Source organism: Schistocerca gregaria, chromosome 6 (assembly GCF_023897955.1).
Source record: "Schistocerca gregaria isolate iqSchGreg1 chromosome 6, iqSchGreg1.2, whole genome shotgun sequence".
In the NCBI taxonomy this organism is placed as follows: Eukaryota; Metazoa; Arthropoda; class Insecta; order Orthoptera; family Acrididae; genus Schistocerca; species Schistocerca gregaria.
Window position 1 is genome coordinate 27535602 of NC_064925.1, and position 8306 is coordinate 27543907.

Consider the following 8306-nt stretch of genomic DNA (forward strand, 5'->3'; position numbering starts at 1 on the left):
GAGATTCTGTATGGGACCACCCAACCCAAACGAGTACTGTGTGACGTGCTACCCGGCAGGTATTCACCGAGGCAGCCTGCTAGGTATTCTGGCTCTTGCTGCCGACGCGTACGGTGGTGCCTCCGTTTGCTGCGAGTAGTCAGTGTTTCGCCAGTGTTTACCTTTGCATTTCGGTGTTTTTGAGTTTTGTGATTTTCTTCGTGTGTAACTCGTGTTTTCTTCTGCCTCCTGTGTTCTGTTTTTGTGTTTTCTACCGACGATTATTTGTCGTTTGTGGACTTTTCGTTAATTACTGGAATCTCCCCTTGATTACTGCATACTATGGCTACAACTGTGAGGAAGAATACGCTGGTTTTTGCCTTCGCTAAGGAAACACGACGTGTTCAGCCGACTGCTCTGGAAATTCATGATTGGCTTGATCAGGTACTTGGCATAAATTCTGATATGGTGCATACCACTCAGCTAGATACTGACAACTACTGTGTTTTCGTAAAGTTTTTGGATCCCGTTTCGGTCGATAAAATTATTGGAAAATTCGGGTCTCATGTCGAATTTTTGCATAGAGACGGCACTACAAGTAAATTGGCTATCAGGAGAGCTTATGCTCTTTATAGATCTATGCGGGTGTTAAATTTACCTATCGAGATAGATAATGAGAAAATCAAGGTTGCCCTGTCTCAATGTGGTGAGGTAAAGGATATAGTTAACGAACGTTGGTCGAAGCAATTTAAAATTCAGAGCTTCAATGGTATTCGTTCGGTAGAGATGGAAGTAAAGACGAATATCCCATCTCATATAACTGTTGACGGGCATAAAGCACACGTGATTTATACTGGTCAAACCCCTACGTGCCATATATGCAATGAATCGGGTCATTTAAGGCATGACTGTCCCCGTCGTGTCTTTGTACTAAAAACAAATTTAGTCCAACGCCGCAAGATGACCTTGAGCGAAGTTTTGGCAACCGATAACACAGCCAAACAGGGTGAGGGTTCGGATCCTGTACCTAGTTCTGGAACTATTGCTGTTGATGGCAGTGATTTTCCACCCCTGGTAACACGCTTCAATTGTGATTCCTCTGCCCGTGAGTTAGACGTACTAACCAAGAAACGACCACTTGAACATACAGATGATCATTCTGATGACGACACCTCCCGACAATCTCCTACTGTACGTAAACAGAAAGCTGGCGATGAAAATCTGCATGTGCCCCAAGACGGAATGCAAGTAGATTTAATTGCAGTTTCTGATACATCTCGCTCACTGCCAGAAAATGCAACGGCAGCTGCCCACAGCGAGAAAGTAGAAGTCCCCCAAGCAGTGACAACTTGCCCAGCTGTAAACAGCGATAATCAGCTGTTTACCGACAGGAAGTTCGCGGAAGCGGTAGAACAACAACACCGCGACACCGCAACAGCACAGCAAACGGCACCAGAGTGTAAACAAGTGAAATTGTTTACTCCTGAACCGGAAAATAAGCAAACACCGTCGCAAGCATCACAATAAACGAAGGTAGTATGTAAACAGCAGGCAGTGTTTACAAACCAGTTCTCTCTAGACACTGCTGCTGAAGCGGCCGCGTCGAGTGTTGCCACAACAAAATCAGGTCAGGGTTTTCAGGGCATCCACCGCCGTACGCTAAAACCACAACCGAATCTTACTGTTTCTCGCACCCAAGCCAAACAAAAAGCGGAGAAGTCAGACGTAAAATCACAGAAAAATATACGATATGAAATTGTCAGAGAAGGTGCTCCAGATGAGCCTCCTGACACACTCAATGTCGAACAGCCCCTCAGTACTAAGGTGCGGGATGACAATGGCAGACAAACTAACGTTTAGCGACCGTGTTACTAGGACTGCTACCAAGTTCTGAATGACTGTAGTTCTAAACCGGATTTCAGCATACCAAAAGTACAACAGTTTTTTGACCAACTTTGTCGGTGGCCAGTAGCAAGTTAGAGATGCAAGCATACTCTATCACAACGATCAATATAAATAAAATTCGAACCTCATTAAAGCTAGCTGCGCTCAAGGAATTTTTGTATGACTCTGGAACCGATATCGCTTTGCTACAGGAGGTTGTAACGACGGAATTTGTAATACCATACACCGCAATTGTTAACGTATCTTGTGAAACACATACAGGAACAGCGGTTCTGCTCAGGGAAGGGATTCCCGTATCTCAAGTGGAGCGGTTGGAATATGGATGGGCAATTAGTATTAACGTTTTAGGTACCACATTGATTAACTTATACGCGCCCTCAGGAAATAGTAATAGACAGGACAGGGCAGCATTTTATAAAGAGGAACTTATATATTTATAACGTCGAAACCCAAACAGTTTTATAATGGGCGGTGATTTTAACAGTGTGTTAAATCGTAAAGATGAACAACCACATTTTAACCGTTCTTTGGAACTTAAACGCCTAGTAACCGACCTAAAACTTAAGGACGCATGGGAACTAAAATATCCAACGAAGGTTGAATATACGTATATAACACAGACTTCGCGCAGTAGAATAGACAGAATTTATGTTTCCCAAAACTTGGAAAGATGTCTACTAAATTCAGAAATCGTACCTGTATATTTTAGTGACCACTGCAGTATGAACGCGTGCATTAATTTAGCTCCACAGCCGATTCAGATTTTTAGGAACCAGTGGCATCTAAATGTCTCTCTCTTAAAAGAGCAATATTTGGCAGAAGCGGTATCGGATGCGTGGACCTTATGTCTGCGATCGATCGAGAGGCAGCCCACAGTATTAGACTGATGGATTAAGGTTGCAAAGCCGAGACTGAGAAAAGTGTGTACCCGATACAGCAGAGAAAGAGCGTGGGAGTTAAAAAACAGTATAGAATTTTATTACAGTTTGTTGCGAGACCTCTATGAACAGGCAAACGTGTCAACCATTAGATTACAAGACATCAGACACACCAAAGCGAAATTACTCGCCATTAAAAGACAACAGATGGAAGGTTTAAAACTGAAGTCAAAGGCGAAGTCGGTGGTAGATGATGAAACAACATCCTTATATCATCTGCTTCGGCATGCAAAGAATAGGCGACGCACTGTTATTAGTCAACTTAAAACCCCCAATGGGACAACACTGACGTCTCAGAAGGAGATTCTAAGTGCAGTATACCAGTACTACTATGCATTATATTCCTCCAGCCCACCTCACGAGAGGTCTCTGCAAGAGTTTCTCAGTGTTTTATCCCCACAACTGACAAGTTCTGAAAACGACGAAATCCTTTCTGAAGTCAGTAACGAAGAGATTCGTGAGACAATAACCAAGTCCCCGGTGAATAAATCTGCTGGACCCGACGGACTCCCTGTAGAATTTTACAGACAGTTCTGGTTTTTAATTGGTGACACGTTTACATGCATTGTCAATGAGATTTTTAACGAGCAGACGATACTTGCAGATTTTAAAGACAGCAAAATTGTACTTCTACCGAAAAACAAAGGGACGAAAAGTTTAAACAATTACCGCCCTATTTCACTTTTAAACCCTGACTACAAAATAGTATGCAGGATTTTAAAAAAGAGACTTTCCCCTCTGACCGACAAATTAATTAGTCAACATCAGTCATGTGCAGCAAATAGGAGTATTTTTAATACGATTTCTGAATATAGAGACATCATCGCCTTAGCATCGGTTTCCAATATCAAATGTGCTTTACTTTTTATAGATTTTACTAAGGCTTTCGACTCGGTGAATCACCGCTTCCTATTTGAGGTACTGACAAAAATGGGACTCGTCCACCAAATAGTTAATGTTATAAAAAACGTTGCTACTGGTCTGAACGCTAAATTAGCTGTCAACTGTCAGCTGACGCGGCAAATTCAAATAAACCGCGGCATCCCACAGGGAAATCCCTTATCTATGTTTTTGTTTGTTGTGTCGTTAGAGCCCTTTTTAAGAAGTGTTCATGAAAGGTTAAAGGGCATAACTATAACTGGCAGGAAAACTGTAGTGAGAGCCTATGCTGACGATGTTGGTGTCGTCATAAGAGGGCAAGATGATGTAATTCGAATAGGGGCCATTCTTCAAAACTACTGCCGCGCATCGGGTGCGACAACGAACGAAAATAAAAGTACAATCCTGGGAATGCGGGGTCTTGAACGGATACACATCGATTGGGCGAAGTCAGTTACCACCCATAAAACCCTGGGGACAATCCTGACGGCATGTCCAATGAGGATGACAGCCCTCAATTGGAAAGAGGTTTTAACAAAGATTCAAGGGGGACTTATTGAGAACTCACAAGGACTTATGAACCAGGTTCAGAGGGTCAGGTTCATTAACTTCTGCATTCTCTCAAAGGCATTCTATATGGCACAAGTATTTCCCTTGCCGAAGTTGATAGCACAGAAAATGATGTCGAGGGTTGCAAATTTCTTATGGAAGGGGGAAATCTTCAGGGTTAACCTAAGAACTGCGACTTTACATCCTAGAAATGGAGGCCTCGGACTTGTGGACATACGCAATAAAGCTTCTGCGCTTTTCATAAAAAGGTCTTTAAACATATTTCACGCAAACGCCGGCAGTATTACTACACAATTGTTTAAATGTGTCCAACCAGAAAGCCTTCAACCACCGGCAGACGTACAAAAAATTAACCCCCGACTGCGATACGTTAGGATCTTGTACACAGAATTGAGCTATGTTCAGGAGAAACTCAGAACTTCACTGCACATTACAGCCAGAGATATCATGAGACAAAGACAACAATATGAAGGACAAAATAAAAGTGCCACGAAATATATGAGTCACAACTGGGATGCAATTTGGGAGAATATTAATTTTAACGGGCTCAATTCACATGTGGTAACGGCATGGTACAAAGCCGTCAATAATATTGTCAGCACCAACGAGCGGCTTTATAAAATTGGGAAAGCTGAAACCCCCTTATGTCAGAAATGTAAACTAGTTGACACTGTGATTCACTGATTTACGTGTGGTGGAAATCTCAACAATTGGCATTGGCTCAGGAAAAGTATTGCACTACTGCAACGCCCGTCACCCAGTTCCATTACTCCTATGGTGCTTTTCAGACCTGAAACTAAGTTTTACCCCAAAACCAAAAATAATGCAATACACTGTTTAATGGGACCGTTTGTCCATTACATTATCAATAAAATAGGTGGTGACGACGAAACGGAATTCAAGCTTTTTATGCAAATGGAGTACAGCAAAGATTAAGCAATATGCAGAACACAGGAAAATCTATGGAAACATGTTGATCATTTTATTCAAACGAATAGGTGTTGGTTAAAGCGCACAGTCTAACACTAAATGTACTATTTTAGGGGTAATGAAGAAGTGAAGTATGAATCTACGTTCAAGATGAAGGAAATGCCTTTCTTTTATCCATTCATGTTACGTCTGCCCCCCAATAAGTGTCTCATAAATGCTCGCTGTATATTGCAGTATAATCACATGATTCCTACTCGAATGTCTGTTGACTGAAAACTCGAATGACGGCTTTGCAATGGGATCTCCCCCCCAGACGTCGTACAACCAGTTCTCCTTACCACAATAAAAAGAGCAGGCGAAAAATATACACGACTATAACCGCTTTCCTACAACAATTAAAATGCACTGAAGGAGCCATTCGGTGGGAGTGATGGTGGGGGCATCGTGGCCAAACCACGATTTCTTTGACCCCTGCCCTCGTTGTCCCCGTCATGCGCCTACTGATATGGATCCTCATAAACAACAATAAAAAGTGGTCGAAGGCGCCAGACTAAAGGAAAAGTGGCTAGGATACCTGGATTAAAAAAAAGAGAGAGAGAGAAAAAAAGTGGTTCAGGAAAAAAAAAACAGTCTAAGGCGCCAGAAAAAAAAATTAAACAAAAAAACAAAACAAAAAAGTGGTTAAGGAGTTGAATTAAAAGAAAATAAAAGAAAAAGAAATGGATAAGGCATAAAAAAATGGATAAGGAATTTAAAAAAAAGTGGTAGAGCACTGGTCTAGCAAACCAGGGGTCGTGAGATCTCATCCTCAGAGGAGGAAGACGAATTTTGGAAATCAGTTGCTCGTCGTGGCCGTATAGCAAACAGTATCTGTGATGACGAACAATTAGCGACAAGCGTTTTATTAAGAATTACGCTTTGCCAAAGCGGTACAGCATAAGGTGGGACGAGGCAGTCTGAATTACATTTTATAGATGTATTTCTCACATATATCAGAGCCTCTCGCAATCTTTCTCGTCGTCGTCGTCGTAGTGATCGCCGCGCCGCCGCTTCTGCAGAAGTAGCAAATGCCCATCGTAGCAAATGCGGCGAGGGACGCCCTGCCTTCGATTCCGAATGCACAAAGTGTGTGGTCTGGTTTCCCAGTCTATATTTGGTCGGTCTCGTAGGAGGTTGAATGTAACGAATGGGTGGGAAAGAGCAAGGGGCAGCGGCTGTGTAGAACGAAAACACAATTCCTAAGGGTTGTGAGCGTTTCGAGATGAGTCGTATACAAGTTATAGTTGGTCGTCAGTGATCGTGTGGCCTAATGGATCAGACGTCGAACTTCCGATCTGAAGATTACAGGTTCGAATGCTGTCACGCCCGTGTTTTCCAGTTCTGAAAAAGAAACATACCGTTTTAATGTAGAAATTGAGTAGTATGAAACCGTCTGAAAGTTGCTGTTGACCATTTTTTGCTTGGAGATGCTCTTGAGCTTGAAACACACACAACAAGACCGGTGTTAACTAGCGAAATGATTAGCAGAGTGCCGTCACCGAGAGTTTTGACTGGCACTTGCACATCTAAAACAACGTCGGAAAGTAACTCGTTCGGCTTTTGAGCCACATCAAGTATGTGCGTTAATTTTGACACCACTAGCTCTGCATGTTGTCATGCAATTCCTTTACCTCTCAGAAATGATTATGAAATAAAAGTGAAGTACGTGACGAGTGTGACGTTAGGAAAACATTAGGCAGCATGGAGAGATTCTGTATGGGACCACCCAACTCAAACGAGTACTGTGTGACGTGCTACCCGGCAGGTATTCATCGAGGTAGCCGGCTATCTCAGTCGGTAGAGCGTCAGACTCTTAATCCCAGGGTCGTGGGTTCGAGCCAGACGCTGGGCGGAACGGAATTTTGTTCCGCTGCAGATGTAAATTACCGTTTTTCTTATTAACGTGATGTAATGGAAATAGCAACTTTAAACTTTGCCTACGTCTCCGTCAGTCGCAAGGAAACTGTATTTGAAGGTGAAGGTGATTTTGTAGACATGTATGAAAGACATGTTCTGAAATGCAAGTGTTGTTGTTTTGAGAGCACATCGGTTACGTGTCAGATGTGTAGCCAAGCAGTAATGGGTCGACATAGCTGAAAATATTGGACGGTAATATGAAGTGTTGTCAGCTGAAGTCTGATGATGCAGACGACCGTGAGGCCGAAGTACGCAAGAGTACCGCTAGGCCGCACCTCTTTAGCTCAGTGGTAGAGCACTGGTCTCCTAAACCAGGGGTCGTAAGTTCCATCCTCACAGGAGGAAGACGAATTTTGGAAATCAGTTGCTCGTCGTGGCTGTATAGCAAACAGTATCTGTGATGACGAACAATTAGCGACAGGCGTTTTATTAAGAATTACTCTGAGATGTGATTAAGGCGAATTTCGCAGATAAAGCATTTTTTTTGTAAAAAAAAATTCTTTATTTCCAATAAAAGAATGTTAATTTTACATCTAGCCCACTGCCTTATTTGATTAGTGGGCCAAGTTAGTTATACAAAGATAATTAGCAGCTAATTCTAAGTCCTATGTAGTAACTAGTTAGTATGTAAGTGATCAGGAGCAAGCAATGGGCAAACGTTAATGTTAGTCTACTACAAACATGTAATCTTAAGATTAGTTACTAAATCCTACAGCGTTACAGTTGTGTCAGCTAATTAATATAATCTTACCATAGAGCCTTGCTCATTGAGCTAACCCCAATGAGCGTGCCTCTGACACTGGGCAGGCCAAGATGGTAATCGCTGCAGGTTTCTAATAATAATGTCTTAAAACTAAGTCCTACAACTAACTTATCCTACGGTCAAGTCCGGTGCGTTGTCTGGTTCGGTTAGGCTGCACCCCACTCCCCCAGAATCCTGTGGCGCAGCGGATTCAGACTGAGGAAGTCGGCCTTTCCGCGCCCAGGCGGTTTGGGAGTAGGGTATCGAACTCTATCTGTGTCCTGGTTTATCTCTTTCTTGTACTAATATAGTTCTTTCAGGTAGTCCTTTAAGACTTTCTGAGATACCGCGTTAGCCAGTTTATTGATGATATGGAAAGTGTCGCGATGTCTGATTAGTCTATATGT

The 8306-nt window shown here is 42.6% G+C and overlaps 1 non-coding gene across 1 annotated transcript; it reads left to right on the forward strand.

The window, feature by feature from the left end:
- Window positions 1-7430: 7430 nt before the first annotated feature.
- Trnar-ccu (transfer RNA arginine (anticodon CCU)) lies at window positions 7431-7502 on the forward strand. The gene has a single exon. It is a non-coding gene; the product is annotated as a tRNA-Arg (tRNA).
- The last annotated feature ends 804 nt before the right edge of the window (window positions 7503-8306 follow it).